This window comes from Pseudorca crassidens, chromosome 2 (assembly GCF_039906515.1).
Source record: "Pseudorca crassidens isolate mPseCra1 chromosome 2, mPseCra1.hap1, whole genome shotgun sequence".
Lineage (NCBI taxonomy): Eukaryota > Metazoa > Chordata > Mammalia > Artiodactyla > Delphinidae > Pseudorca > Pseudorca crassidens.
The window spans coordinates 46881733-46899070 of NC_090297.1; positions in this window are offsets into that span (position 1 = coordinate 46881733).

Genomic DNA, 17338 nt, shown 5'->3' on the forward strand with positions numbered 1-17338 from the left:
ACCAAAAATAACTTATGAAAATATAATTATTAAAATTTTAATGAATGTTTTTTCTGCAGAAAAAATTAGTGGACTAGATGATTAAGCCAAAAATGTTACCTAAAATGAGCCCAGAGATATGAAATTAAAATAAAAGGAAAAATATGAAAGAGAGATTAAGGTGTATAGAAGATATATTGGAAAGGTCTAACATATGAATAATAAGAGTTCCAAATAGAAACAAGAAAAAGAAAGGAAATAATATTCAATTATATAATGGCTGAGCATTTTTCAACAAGAGAAAGAAAGGAAATAATATTCAATTATATAATGGCTGAGCATTTTTCAGAATGTGGGAGAACAAACAATATACTGCTCATAGAAGTATGAATTTTGGCAGACATTTTGGTATAATCTAATAGAGTTAAATGTGATTATTCCTTATAACTCATTAATTTTACTCCAATGATCTATACCTTAGACAAATTCTTACACATGTACATTACAAGATATGTCCAATACTCTTCATAGGAGTGCTTGCTGTTCATAATAATTTGTGAGGTATATTCATACAGTGGAATACCACACAACAGCAAAAATAAATGAATTATCAAGGATTAAACTTGAAAACATTAGAAAGCAACTCAAAAGAATACATACCATACAATTTCATTTTATGAAATGCAAAACAATAATCTTTATAGAAATCTATATATCAGATGGCCCCACACAAAAAGATCACTATTGTTAAGTTATTATTGCATGCCTACCCAATCTTTGTTCTATAGTCCCATAAATAAATAACTAAATAAATAAATAACACACACACACACACACACACACACACACACTCATTATACACCACATATTACATCCACACACAATTTTTTAAAAGTTTGCGACCATACTATATATATTTTTATAACCTTCTTGATTCACTTAGAATAAATTATAAACAGTTTCTCATGTCAAAAAAAATCTGTAAATGATTTTATTGGCCACATAGAATTGTAGCATATGGATGTACCATACTTAACCAATCTTTTACTATTCAACATTTAATTGATTCAAACATTCTTCCATAATAAGTAACATTGAAATAATGCATATCCTTATACATAAATTTTTATGTTATGTCATTTTTTATTTCAATAGGACAAAGTCCTCTCAGTAGAATAGCTTGTTGAATGCTTATTACACTATACACTGCCACCAGCAATATGAAAGTAATCACATCCCTAATAGCTTTTCTAGATACTAATGCTTATTTAATTTTTATCAATTTGATAGGTGAAAAATGACATTGAGCTGTTTTAACTCATTCTCCTTTTCGATCTCTAGTGAGATTGAAACTTTTCATGTATAAACGGGTCTTTTTATTCTTTTACAAATAGCTTGCACATTTATTTTGCCTACTTGTATATTTAACTTACATATTTATCTTGTCTATTTTTCTTCTGGATAGGCAGCTTTGCAAAAACAATGTGAAACATATGTGTGTATGTGTATATGTTTATGTGCATTTGCTGAAACAATTTTGTAATAGACTATTGTCTTCTAGCATCAGATTTGGCCAGGCCTCCATGCCAGGTAAACCAAGAAATTGTCACTTGCCTTTTTTATTTTTTATTTTTTTGTGGTACGCAGGCCTCTTACTGTTGTGGCCTCTCCCGTTGTGGAGCACAGGCTCCGGACGCGCAGGCTCCGCGGCCATGGCTCATGGGCCTAGCCGCTCTGCGGCATGTGGGATCTTCCCGGACCGGGACACGAACCCGTGTCCCCTGCATCGGCAGGAGGACTCTCAACCACTGCGCCACCAGGGAAGCCCACTTGTCTTGTTTTTGATGCTGTTGCCTGCCATGCCCTTTTGGTGAACTTTTCCACATACCCTGGGGCCACTAGGCAGAACTTCTTTCTCATGCTGTAGGCCAGGGATTAACAAACTGAAAAGGGGGGCAAAGTCTTGCCTGTCACCTATTTCTGTATGACTTTCAAGCTAAGAAAACATTTTAAATAGTTGTGGAGAAAAATGAAAAGAAGAATCATGTTTCATGACATGAAAATTATGTGAAATTCAAATCTCAGTAACCATAAATAAAATTTTATTGGAACACAGATATACTCTGTTCTATCATCCATGGCTGCTTTCATGCTACAATGGCAGAGGTGAATAACTGCTACAGACACCACTTAGTCAGCAAAGCCTAAGATACTTATTATTTGGCTCTTTACAGAAGAGGTTTGCTGGCCCTTGCTCTAGATTCATACCTTCAAAAGGAATAATAAATAACATATTCCATCTCTAATATGTCTCTTCTTCATCATTAGCTCTCACCTATATTAGGGCTGTTAATGGGATTTTGCCATAAACTCTTTTACTTATTGCTATAATGCTGGACATCTTTATCAGAAAGAATAGATTTGAGCCATTTCTTATTTCAATCCAACTCCATAAATTCCTTGAGGCATCTGCAATATAAAAGGCATCCTTCTTTATTTTGGCTTTGTGCATCTTTTTACCCATTTTAAATTCCTTTGACCATTTTAATAACAGTTTGGTAGTAAGAAGAAACTGATCTTACTTAGCTCATGGCTATTTATGTAGTAATTTAAATGGGGGTTTTAGCCAGGGATATCACATACTCTATGACTGGTATGGATCCTCTCCCATCCCATGATAATCACTATTGTTTCAGAATGTGTTTGCGAATGGAAAACAAGTTAGGAAGCAATGATCAAAGTTTAAGTGAAAGAGATACCTGATTCCTTACCTAAGTTTATCTCACTAATATTTTGCAAGGGAGAAAGAACAGTATTTCTGAATCACTGGCTAGCAATTGTTTTCAGTTAATTGTTAAATCCAATGTCTGAGTAAGAAAGAAACACCATGTCCTTAGCCCATGGCAGTGGCCTCCACACTGTTTAGTAAAGTGCAAATCCCATAGATGTAATAATTGGTATAGACAGAACCAGATTGATGGTATGCCAGACTGAGGTTACTTGGCTCACCAATATATAAGGCACACTAAAGCATCAGTTAAAAAAAAAATGAGATTGAGAAAATGTTACCTACAAGAGCTTATCTCAAAGAAAATACTAGATGTGCCTGAAAGGAATACTTTGATAAGTCACCTGGAGCATTCTTAAGTAACAAAACATGATTACTAAACTTCCTTCTAAGGATGGTAGGTCCATTTTGCAGCAGGGCTATTGTTTTGCTAAGGGAGTTATGTGAATAAATAGCTGTAATCCTCCTTCTCATCTTTCTCCCTTGCACCTTTAAGAGATGTTCTTAAAATAGATTTTTATATCAGTTTGAATGGGTATCAGCTTTTCAGCCTCCAAGTCACCCACATAGCATACCAGTCTGGGGAAAGGAGATCTCCATACAAATCTATTGAAATACCCATCCTGGCACTTCAACGTTCAGTGAAGGAGTTTGATGGGCTATTGTTTCCCACAGAATCATAGTACAAAATACTTTAAAATAACATTGCTCCCAGGCCATATTTAACAGTGTTACATGAGAAAATCATGACATGGCCCAATGGGAAATCAATTTTCATTTGCATCCCTTTCTGCAAAATCAGTATCTTTTAATAACAAAATCATTGGCAAGAAGGAAGGGTACACCAGACAGACACACAGTTAGAGAGACAAAAAATGGATCCCTGGAGTTAAATCATGCAGACAACATTTTGTAAAGCATGTTGAAATAAAATTGAAGACTATGCTCAAAGTCAGTCAAGTGCTACTATAGGGAGTAAAAGCTGTCAATAGGTTCAAAGGTAGTTTTGTGTAAGTGTTGATGCTGGAGCTGCTGCAGCCATTTTGCAACCCTGAAGAGACAAGCTTGAGGAAAAAAGTCAACTGAATTATAAAATAACAAATGAGTAGGGGTGCTCGTGTTGGGCTGGTATGGTTTTACTTGGGGCTGCGGGAACCTGGTAGTGCAGCTGCAGCCTTGGCGAGGCTGGGAAGAGCCAAGTGGAGGGACGAGCCAAGGACTGAGGTGAAGAAACTGATGCTAATAAAAGGTTATATAGATTAACTGCTGAACAATCATCGACAGGAAGACACTGGAACACACCAAAAAAGATACCCCCACACCCAAAGACAAAGGAGAAGCCACAATGAGATGGTAGAAGGGGCGCAATCACAATAAAATCAAACCCCATAACTGCTGGGTGGGTGACTCACAAACTGAAGAACTTATACCACAGAAGTCCACCCACTGGAGTGAAGGTTCTGAGCCCCACGTCAGGCTTCCCAACCTGGGGGTCCAGCACTGGAAGGAGGAATTCCTAGAGAATCAGACTTTGAGGGGTAATGAGATTTGATTGCAGGACTTTGACAGGACTGGGGGGAAAAGAGCCTCCACGCTTGGAGGGCAGACACAAAGTAGTGTGTGCATTGGGACCCAGGGGAAGGAGCAGTGGCCCCATAGGAGACTGAACCAGACCTACCTGCTACTGTTGGAGGGTCCCCTGCAGAGGTGGTGGGGTGGGGGGAGCTGTGTCTCACCATGAGCTCAAGGACACTGGCAGCAGAAGTTCTGGGAAGTACTCCTTGGTGTGAGCCCTCCCAGAGTCTGCCATTAGCTCCACCAAAGAGCCCAAGTAGACTCCAGTGTTGGGTCACCTCAGGCCAAACAATGGACAGGGAGGGAACCCAGCCCCACCCATCAGCAGACAAGCAGATTAAAGTTTTACTGAGCTCTGCCCACCAGAGCGACAGCCAGCTCTACCCACCACCAGTACCTCCCCCATCAGGAAGCTTGCACAAGCCTCTTAGATAGCTTCATCCACCAGAGGGCAGAAAGCAGAAGCGAGAACTACAATCCTGCAGCCTGTGGAAGGAAAACCACATTGACAGAAAGATAGACAAGATGAAGAGGCAGAGGGAAGGATGAAGGAACAAGATAAAACCCCAGAAAAACAACTAAATGAAGGGTAGATAAGCAACCTTCCAGAAAAAGAATTCAGAACAATGATAGCGAAGATGGTCTAGGACCTTGGAAAAAGAATGGAGGCAAAGATCGAGAAGATGCAAGAAATCTTTAACAAAGATCTAGAATAATTAAAGAACAAACAAACAGAGATAAACAATACAATAACTGAAATGAAAAATATACTAAAAGGAATCAATAGCAGAATAACTGAGATAGAAGAACGGATAAGTGACCTGAAAGACAGAATGGTGGAATTCACTACTGAAGAACAGAATAAAGAAAAAAAAAAAATGAAAAGAAATGAAGACGGCCTAAGAGACCTCTGGGACAACATTAAACACAACAACATTCACATTATAGGGATCCCAGAAGAAGAAGAGAGAGAGAAAGGACCTGAGAAAACATTTGAAGAGATTATAGTCGAAAACGTCCTAACATGGGAAAGAAAATAGCCACCCAAGTCCAGAAGCACAGAGAGTCCCATACAGGATAAACCCAAGGAGAAACGTGCCGAGACACACAGTGATCAAATTGGCAAAAAATAAAGACAAAGAAAAATTACTGAAAGCAGCAAGGGAAAAATGACAAATAACATACAAGGGAACTCACATAAGGTTAACAGGTTATTTCTCAGCAGAAACTCTACAAGACAGAAGGGAGTGACATGATATATTTAAAGTGATGGAAAGGAAGAACCTACAACCAAGATTACTCTACCCAGCAAGGATCTCATTCAGATTCGATGGAGAAATCAAAAGCTTTACAGACAAGCAAAAGCTAAGAGAATTCAGCACCACCAAACCAGTTCTACAACAAACACTAAAGGAACTTCTCTAAGTGGGAAACACAAGAGAAGAAAAGAATCTACAAAAACAAACCACAAACAATTAAGAAAATGGTCATAGAAACATACATATCGATAACTACCTTAAACATGAATGGATTAAATACCCCAACAAAAAGACACAGGCTCACTGAATGAATATAAAAATAAGACCCATATATATGTTGTCTACAAGAGACCCACTTCCGACCTAGGGAAACATACACACTGAAAGTGAGGGGGTGGAAAAATGTATTCCATGCAAATGGAAATCAAAAGAAAGCTGGAGTAGCAATTCTCATATCAGACAAAATAGACTTTAAAATAAAGAATATTACAAGAGAAAAGGAAGGACACTACATAGTGATCAAGGGATCAATCCAAGAAGAAGATACAACAATTGTAAATACATATGCACCCAACATAGGAGCACCTCAATACATAAGGCAACTGCTAACAGCTATAAAAGGGGAAATCTACAGTAACACAATAATAGTAGGGGACTTTAACACCCCACTTACACCATAGACAGATCATTCAAACAGAAAATTAATAAGGAAACACAAGCTTTAAATGACACAATAGACCAGATATATTTAATTGATATTTATAGGATATTCCATCAAAAACAGCAGATTACACTTCTGTCTCAAGTCCGCACAGAACATTCTCCAGGATAGATCACATCTTGGGTCACAAATCAAGCCTTGGTAAATTTAAGAAAATTGAAATCATATCAAGTATCTTTTCTGACCACAATGCTATGAGATTAGAAATCAATTACGGGAAAAAAATGTAAAAAACACAAACACATGGAGGCTAAACAATACATTACTAAATAACCAAGAGATCACTGAAGAAATCCAAGAGGAAATTAAAAAATACCTAGAGACAAATGACAATGAAACACAATGATCCAAAACATATGGGATGCAGCAAAGGCAGTTCTAAGAGGGAAGTTTATAGCAATATAATCCTACCTCAAGAAACAACAAACATCTCAAATAAACAGTCTTACCCTACACCTAAAGGAACTAGAGAAAGAAGAACAAACAAAACCCAAAGTTAGTAGAAGGAAAGAAATCATAAAGATCAGAGCAGAAATAAATGAAATAGAAACAAAGAAAACAATAGTAAAGATCAATAAAACTAAACCTGGTTCTTTGAGAAGATAAACAAAATTGATAAACCATTAGCCAGACACATCAAGAAAAACAGAGAGAGGACTCAAATCAATAAAATTAGAAATGAAAAAGGAGAAGTTACAATGGACACCACAAAAATACAAAGCATCCTAAGAGACTACTGAAAGCAATTGTATGCCAATAAAATGGACAACCTGGAGAAAGGGACAAATTTTTAGAAAGGAATAAATTTCCAAGACTGAACCAGGAAGAAATAGAAATATGAACAGATCAATCACAAGTAATGAAATTGAAACTGTGATTAAAAATCTTCCAACAAACAAAAGCTCCAGGACCAGATGGCTTCACAGGTGAATTCTATAAAACATTTAGAGAAGAACTAACACCCATCCTTCTCAAACTCTTCCAAAAAATTGCAGAGGAAGGAACACACCCAAACTCATTCTATGAGGCTACCATCACCCTGATATCAAAACCAGACAAAGATACGACAAAAAAAGAAAATTACAGACCAATATCACTGATGAATATAGACGCAAGAATTCTCAACAAAATACTAGCAAAGAGAATCCAGCAGCACATTAAAAGGATCATACACCATGATCAAGTGGGATTTATCCCAAGGATGCAAGGATTCTTCAGTATAAGCAAATCAATCAATATGATACACCATATTAACAAATTGAAGAAGAAAAACCATATGATCATCTCAATAGAAGCAGAAAATGTTTTGACAAAACTCAACACCCATTTATGATAAAAACTCTCCAGAAAGTGAGCATAGAGGGAACCTACGTCAACATAATAAAGACCATATTCGACAAACCCACAGCAAACATCATTCTCAATGGTGAAAACTGAAAGTATTTCCTCTAAGATCAGGAATAAGACAAGGATGTCCACTCTCACCACTATTAGTCAACATAGTTTTGGAAGTCCTAGTCACAGCAATCAGAGAAGAAAAAGAAATAAAAGGAATACAAATTGGAAAAGAAGAAGTAAAACTGTCACTGTTTGCAGATGATATGATACTATATAGAGAGAAACCTAAAGATGCCACCAGAAAACTACTAGGGCTAATCAATGAATCTGGTAATGTTGCAGGATACAAAATTAATGCACAGAATTCTCTTGCATTCCTTTACATTAATGATGAAAAATCTGAAAGAGAAATTAAGGGAAAAATCCCATTTGCCATTGCAACCAAAAGAATAAAATACCTAGGTATAAACCTACCTAGAGAGACAAAAGACCTGTATGCAGAAAACTATAAGATACTGATGAAAGAAATTAAAGATGATACAAACAGATGGAGAGATATACCATGTTCTTGGATTGGAAGAATCAATATTGTGAAATGACTATACTACCTAAAGCAAACTACAGATTCAAGGCAATCCCTATCAAATTACCAACAGTATTTTTTACAGAACTAGAACAAAAAAATCTTAAAATTTCTATGGAGACACAAAAGACCCTGAATAGCCCAAGTCGTCTTGAGGGGAAAAAACGGAGCTGGAGGAATCAGACTCTGTGACATCAGACTATACTACAAAGCTACAGTAATCAAGACAGTATGGCACTGGCACAAACACAGAAATATAGATCAATGGAACAGGACAGAAAGCCCAGAGATAAACCCACATAACTATGATCAACTAATCTATGACAATGGAGGCAAGGATACACAGTGGAGAAAAGACGGTCTCTTCAATAAGTGGTGCTGGGAAAACTGGACAGCTACATGTAAAAGAATGAAGTTAGAACACTTCCTAACACCATACACAAAAATAAACTCAAAGTGGATTAGAGAAATAAACGTAAGACCAGACACTATAAAATTCTTAGAGGAAAACATAGGAAGAACACTCTATGACACAAATCACAGCAAGATCTTTTTTGATCCACCTTCTAGAGTAATGGGAATAAAACCAAAAATAAACAAATGGGACCTAATGAAACTTCAAAGCTTTTGCACAGCAAAGGAAACTACAAACAAGGCAAAAAGACAACCCTCAGAAAGGGAGAAAATATTTGCAAACCAATCATCGGACAAAGAATTAATCTACAAAATATACGAACAGCTCATGCAGCTCAACATTAAAAAAAAAACCCCAATCCAAAAATGGGCAGAAGACTTAAATAGACATTTCTCCAAAGAAGACATACAGATGGCCAAGAGGCACATGAAAAGCTGCTCAACATCACTAATTACTAGAGAAATGCAAATCAAAACTACAGTGAGGTATCACCTCACACCTGTTAGAATGGGCATCATCAGAAAATGTACAAACAACAAATGCTGGAGAGGGTGTAGTGAAAAGGGAACCCTCTTGCACTGTTGGTGGGAATGTAAATTGACACAGCCACTATGTAGAACAGTATGGCAGTTCCTACAAAACTAAAAATAGAACTAACATATAACTCAACAATCCCACTACTGGGCATATACCCAGAGAAAACCATAATTCAAAAAGACTCATGCACCCCAATGTTCATTGCAGCACTATTTACAATAGCCAGGACATGGAAGCAACCTAAATGCCCATCAAGAGACAAATGGATAAAGAAGATGTGGTACATACATACAATGGAATATTATTCAGCTTTAAAAAGGAATGAAATTGGGTTATTTGTAGAGATGTGGATGGATCTAGAGACTGTCACACAGAGTGAAGTAAGTCAGAAAGAGAAAAACAAATATCGTATATTAACGCATATATGTGGAACCTAGAAAAATGGTACAGATGAACCAGTCTGCAGGGCAGAAATTGAGACACAGATGTAGAGAACAAACATATGGATACCAACGGAAAGCAGTGGGGTGTGGGCGTGGTGGTGTGATGAACTGGGAGATTGGGATTGACATGTATACACTGATGTGTATAAAATGGATGACTAATAAGAAAATGCTGTATTTAAAAAATAAAATAAAATTCAAAAATAAAAAACATGGGCATCATCAGAAAATCTACAAACAGCAAATGCTGGAGAGGGTGTGGAGAAAAGGGCACCGTCTTGCATTATTGGTGGGAATGTAAATTGATACAGTCACTATGGAGAATAGTATGGTGGTTCCTTAAAAACCAAAATTAGAATTACCATATGACCCAGCAATCCCACCACTGGGCATATACCCAGAGAAAACCATAATTCAAAAAGACACATGCACCCCAATGTTCATTGCAGCACTATTTACAATAGCCAGGACATGGAAGCAACCTAAATGCCCATCGAGAGACAAATGGATAAAGAAGATGTGGTGCATATATACAATGGAATATTACTCAGCCATAAAAAGGAACGAAATTGGGTCATTTGTAGAGACATGGATGGACCTAGAGACTGTCATACAGAATGAAGTCAGTCAGAAAAAGAGAAATGAATATCGTATATTAACACATATATATGGAACCTAGAAAAATGGTACAGATGAACCGGTTTGCAGGGCAGAAATTGAGACACAGATGTAGAGAACAAAGTTATGGACACCAAGGGGGGAAATGGCCTGGGGGGGTGGTGGTGGTGGTGTGATGAATTGGGGGCTTGGGATTGACATATATACACTAATATGTATAAAATGGATAACTAATAAGAACCTGCTGTATAAAAAAATGAATAAAATAAAATTCAAAAACTGTCAATATGTTTGTGTGTGTATACAGATATACATATATACATATAGCTATAGATATATAGCTATAGATATACAGATACAGGTACAGATATAGATAGACATAATTATTCCAGAACAAACAAAAAATCCAACAAGACCTAATGGTATACACAGAAGAGGACCAGGACCACAAAAATAGAAACCCATGAATAAGAGGACTTAAATTGGACCAGACAAGGGCTACCTATTCTTTTAGTCATACTGGTTAATATTAATCAATTAAGCATGAGGAAACAGATCTCTTTCTACAAGAGACCTAGAGGAAAAGAGTAGAGATATTTAGAAAGAGATAGGTCTTTAGTTTTGAGTTCATTGCTCGTACATTTTTTAAATGTTTCATTCAAGTTCACTCAATTATTTTTAAGGAAAACTTTCATCATCCTCATTATGTCCCAGGTTAAAAGATTCTGTAGAAAACAATGTAAATGTAATTTAAGGATACTGGTTAAACAAACTTTGGTACACAGGAGTCTAGATTCTAGCTATGGGAATACTAGATTCTTTTTAATATGCTCTCTTGATGTGATTTCTGCCTGACTATGCTACATAATTTACTATGATACTACTGAAATTTAGCATCATATATTCTAAACAAGCACTAAATACTTAGGGGAATTAAATTTTTTTTTTCCTTTTCTTACATTTTGACTTACATTTTGGCTGAACTTAATTTTCTATATCATCTTCCACCCACCTCCACCTTTTGCCCTCAAACCAGGTTCCAATTTCCACAGGTTTTAATGAGTTAGTACCTAACTTAGGGCCAACATTTCCACATAATCCAATCAGACTGTGAAATCTAGGTTATCCTGATTGCCTTAGTGTCTGGACCTTACTTTATATCAATAAAACTTTCCAACTTGCTGATATTTGGATAGCTTATCATGATAGATAATGAAGACCAAACTCCACGAAGACACCAGACTCTGATATTTACAAGTTGCGAACCTTGGGAAGGTTACTTGACATCTTGAGCCTTTGTTTCCCCATCTGCAAAATACCTAGCTCAAAAGATGGTTGTGAGGATGAAACAAGCTCTTCGATGTGTGATACCTACCACAGTGCCCACCCAGTTGCTGATACCTTCTTACTAACTCACTCTCTAAAAGGACTGCTGCCACAGATCCCTGAAACTGGAGTCCCAACATGAAAGACTGAATTGCCGGACAAGGTCAAGTTCCTTCTGACTTGTAGTACTATCTGCTTCCTGCAGTTCCACAAGGAGTCCTGAGAATTTGCTCAAATGAGAAAGTATTATTTACCATAGAGGAGTAACACAATAAAGTTGATCACCAACCTCCTTTTCCTTTCTTCTAGACTGTGGTCTCCAGAATATAACCTATAGATAGAGGTAGAGGATGTCCTTTTCTATATCCCTAGCAAGTGGCTACTTCACATTAGTAAATATTTGCTGAATAAGTAAATGCTATTTTCACCTTATCGATGAAGTTCCATGACTAATGATGCCTATTGGGACTAAGCATGAATTCTCTATGCCCCTTTATATATTGAACGTGACATCAATGCCCTCTCAAAGATTAGCCCTAAAGCTAGAACAGTTTTCGAAAATTCACCCAACCCTTCTGTAGCCAGTTCTACCTTCTTTCCTCTTCTCACTGACCCTGTATTCCTAAGACACTTGCATATCTTTAAACTGTGTTTACTTTAATGGCAGCTCCCTTAAGATCTTTCCCATCCTCTACCATGTAATAGAGGTATTTCTCTATGTTTTACACCTAAATACTAAGCAGAAAGTTCTTTGAGATTACGATTGGGCCCTCATTTAAGCTGCTTTTCAATAAATAATTATTGCATTTTGACATCCTTGGCTTGGGGCCTTCCCAGAGATATTATTCCCCCAGAAGTCATTGCTATATTAGCTCTGAAGTTAGGACTGATTTAGAGGGATTTAGGCCATATGTGGATAGATGGGAAGAAAGGAGGATTTTAAGGAAAATTTCACAAGCAAAAGAGGGATATTTGCACAGATGTTTAAAACAAGAACAATGAAAACAGGTTTCTGAGGTCAAATAAAACATTGGATTAAACAAAATTAAATTCTTTATTGCAGAACATCTCAAATGCTATGTTATCATGGATTGTGAAATATACAAAGTTTCCTAACTTGATTTGGCCATGAAAGCTTTTTTTTTTTTTCCATGAAGAATCTAAAGGGATTAGTGGGAAATGCTGCTCTGTGTATCTATCCTGCTCATGATGGTTTCTTGTTGCCTATGGGAGGATAGTCTTGACAAGATGAATCAATTCCTTCTGAAGGAAATCTTGTAATAACTCCCTTGACCCTTTGTCCTCTCAGTTCACCAACCCATCTTCATAGCTAACTAAACCTCAACCTAAGTCACTGCTCTCCTATGTTTTCTTTCTCATTATCTGGGTTAAATAACTGCCCCAGATTCAAGGTTTACTAAATGGGAACAAACAACATTATTAAAGACAACACAGCCACCACGTTTCCCCTACTTTACTTCATAAACATGCTTAATCTGGTCTTCCAACTTTAACCACAACAGGCTGATAAACTTCTAGCATTTTACGTGAAGGATGCTGAGATGTTTTCTTTTTCCCTATTCATTTATTCAACAAATATTTTTGAGGGCCTGCTATATGCCAGGCACTATTTTAGGTTTTTAAGATACACCAATAAACGAAGAAAGACTGCCTTTGTAGAGCCTACACTCTAGCTGGAAAAGGGAGACAGACAATAAAAATAAGCCTAGTAGATGAAAATACTCTGTATGATACCATAATGGTGGATACATGTCATTATACATTTGTCCAGACCCATAGAAGGGTCTTTATACCAAGAATGAACCCTAATGTAAACCACGGACTTTGGATGATGATGATGTGTCGGTTTAGGTTTATCAGTTGTTACAAATGTATCACTATGGTGGGGAATGTTGATAATGGGGGAGTTGATGCATGACTGGAGGCAGTGGAGTACATGGGAAAACTCTGTACCTTCCACTCAAGTTTTGTGTAAACCTAGAACTGCTCTAAATAACAGTCTATCAAAATAAAAAAAGCCTAGCAAATAAGCAAATAATTAAATATGTCATAAAGCATACCTGCTATGTGAAATAAAAAACAGAAAGTTAGAGGTGGAGTATAGGTTGAAATTTTAAATAAGGTGGTCTCATGGAGAAGGTAGCATTTTAGCAAAATCTTTAAAGAATTGAGAGGTACACACAGGGGCTCTCTCTCTACTGGAAAGACAGAAACACAGCAAAGCTCAGGTGCCATGGGAACACACGTCAAAGGAAAACTCTCCAATCTGGAGATTAGGAAAGGCTTTTTGGAGGTAATTCCTGATATGAGTTTTAAAAGGTGAATAAACATTAATATAAAGCTTATTTTTTTCCATTCCTGATACAATGGTACTTAGAAGATGAACGGACCGCTAAGTGAGTAGCCACTTTGGGAGCACAATTTTATGCAGAGCTCTTTTACATACCACCTGTCACTCAGTAGCGTGAGAGAATCCTAGTCACTTACTGCCTCAGAGTTCACTTTTTCCCATTTGATAACCAGAATCAAGAAAAACAAAGTATTTGAAAGTGCTTAAAAGATATAATCAATAGAAAAGTTATGGGAGCCTAGCTCTTGTGTGTTTTTCACAAGGTGAACTGCAAGCGATATTTCAATTTGTGGACCTGGGGCTTTGCATACTGTCTTTTCCCAGGGGAACTGCAACTGCGGGGAGAGGGGGGAAGAAAAAAGAAAAAGCTGCCTAGTTGAAGGAAAGAGAGAGGGATCCAGAAGTGAAATTTCCAGCAGGCATCCCTACAGATGGAGGGTGAGAGAGGAAGCAAGTATGTAGTTTTCCATTTAGGTGGCCAACTTGTTGGCCTCAGCCTGTTACCAGTCATGAGGCTGAAGCTAAGTGCTTCGTCAGTGTCTGCTCCTTCAAAAGAACTGCCATGGTAACCACAGTGCCCACAGGCTTTGCTGAAAGCCTTTTGAGTTTCAGCGGAAAGAAAGGGCCATGTCAAACAAATGCTGATTCCCTCTCCTCCAAGTGTAGAGTCTGTCCAAAGCTGGGAGCTCTATTTTGCAGTCTGGAGGCTTCTCTTGTCCTAAAAGCCTAACCTTCAATTTGAAAATGTTCTGAAAGCTTTCCTCAAAATGAAAATATTTGTTCAAATCCTCAGAATGCAATAAGAAAATATCCTTCTAGCAAAAGCAATGACTTAGCATTTTGGGGTTGGCACAAAAGTAGGAAAACATAGCAGAGGGAATCACAGTCTGTCTGGCTATTGGCTGGGTCTTGCTTCTGAGGATTAAATCGTCTTATGAACTTGGCTTACCTTCTCTCTTGATGGTTCTTGGATAGTGTACCCAAGACCTCATATTTTTATGTGCCCTAATTTACTTGGAGAATCTTATAGAGACTCACTACAACACACCACAGAGACTAGCTTCCACAACCCCTTTATTTTTGAGATGGGGAAACTGAGGTCTTTAGAGGTTTTATGATTTCCCTCCAAGGCCACACAGTTAGTGTCAGAGCTGGGAATAAAACCCAGTCTCCTGACTCTTTCAACTACCTCACATTATCTCCTCCTCTCAGAAACGTTTTTCCCCTATGACGCTTTTTATTCCTAGGTCATATGATGAAATTTGTGTTAATGTTAGTAAACATTCTTGGAGCAAACTCCAGAAGAAGTAGTCTCAAGTGTGTACTCTTTAGGGAAGCATAACACATGAATGAGAAACTAGGTGGTCTGAAAGAGGAATTGTAAATGACACTTACTTCAAGTTCTCAGCCATATAGAGTGATAGGGGCCAACTTGCTTAACCTCTCTGTTTCTATGTTTGCAAAGCCAGGATGATCTGTTTCCATTTACTAGTTACTCTGTGATGTATTTGAAATCAATGATGGTGGTGAGTGGCATTTGGGGGGTGGGGAAAAAGGGATCCTTACACCCCTGGTTTTGCTTTTAGTAGGTGTAATTGTGCTGTATTCTGTCAGATTCCTCCCCCATGTTAAAACTGCACTTCCTTCCCTTCCTTGTAGTTAGACCCACTCCTGCTTCTGCCTAGCCAGATCCCTGAGTTATGCAATATTTTGTATACTTAATTCAACCATTCAAAAAACGTTTGCACATTGCACCATTGTGTTAAGTGCTAAAGTCACAAATGGTTTCTTATTCAACATTCAAAGATTGCATTTATTCAGTGTCTACTACATAGCAATTCCTGGGCTGGGTGCTGAGAATGGAAAGTTAATTAAGATTGAAACTTGAACTTGAGAAACATATCTCTAGTGGGAGGCATAAGGATGAACAAATAATACTTAAACTGAATTCAGGTTTATCGTTACATTATCATGCTTTTTCCTAATAAAAAATATGTAAATGTTATTCAATGTCTCCCATGAGTTTATGAGCATGATAAGATGCCGCATTTTCAAAATAAAGATAAGGAAGCTATGATATTAGACTGGATGGTATTGTCCTCATTCTCTTTCTGTAATTTCTACAATGTTGTTAGAACATTCATGGACCACATTTCAACTCTTTGCAGATGCAGATGAAGAAACACTGCTAGGACTCAAGCCCAGTCCCTAACCTTGGAGTCCTCCTAGCATCTAAGATTCTGTGTTGTCATCTACTATTTTATCCACTTTATGGGTATAACTGCTAGTTTACCCACTTTAGTGGCCTCTGAAACTTCCCCCTAGCTTGGATGAATATACTATTGCTCACCATTGCCGACAGATACCTTGTTCTACCTGCCAGTCTGGGTCTCTTTGAACTTCCTTCAGTGTTCTTTGCCATTAATGAGGCTACGCAGAACTGGATTCTAGGATATTATGTATTCCCCAAAGAGAAGTAGACATGCAAGATGGTATCACGCGTGTACTTCAGGAACATCAACTGAGAGTTCCCTTTAAGATTCAGAAGTTGTTCTTCCCCATGGAAGCATTAAGCTGAGCAATAATAGGAAAGGAGGAATAAGAAAGAAGATACGGGTGACTACATCTGGTGTTATGCATTTTGTAATTGTGCATTAAGAAACTTCTAATCCTACAGACTTGCTTTTAATAAAAACCAGATACTTTTGAGGTTTTATCTCCCAGGAAACCTTCCAGCATCATAAGAAAATTTCCTACATAACAAGAAAAAATGAGGCATGAGAGTCTGAGCAATGGGCTAGTGTCAGCAATGATGAAATGACTTTAAGGCTTAGAAGTGTGGATTTTTCCAAACCAGGTGGGCGTATTTATGAAGGCATTAGAGGGATAACATCTGGAGAGAGAGCAAGAGCATTCAGAATGGAAGTGTGGAAATGTCTCCCAAGCTAGATGGGGCAATAACAGAGAACCAGAGATCACGTGGTTGAAAGAACCTAGCCCACACTGTTTCGTTAAGGGTCTGAAATTCCCTGGGCAGGGACATTACAGGGCAGCTATGCTGTTTCTTATTGACTGTTGCTGTTTTTCATGCCATGTGAATGTGACCCTAGAACCAAAGCAACGGTTCTGCTTTGAGTCAACTTTAGACACATCCTCATAGAACAAGTCAAACCCAAAACCATGACTCTTACTCTCTTTGTTTTAGTTCTCCCAGAAGATTCTGAGACAAGGATTTGAGTGCAAACGGTTTATTTGGGTCATGCAGACAACAGTGGTAGGTAAATGGGGAAGAGAAACAGAGGAGGGAAATGGTCAATAAAAGGTGTATTAAGTCAGCTACCACCCAGGGAACTGAAGCTTAACCCCTGGTACTTCAAGTCTGACA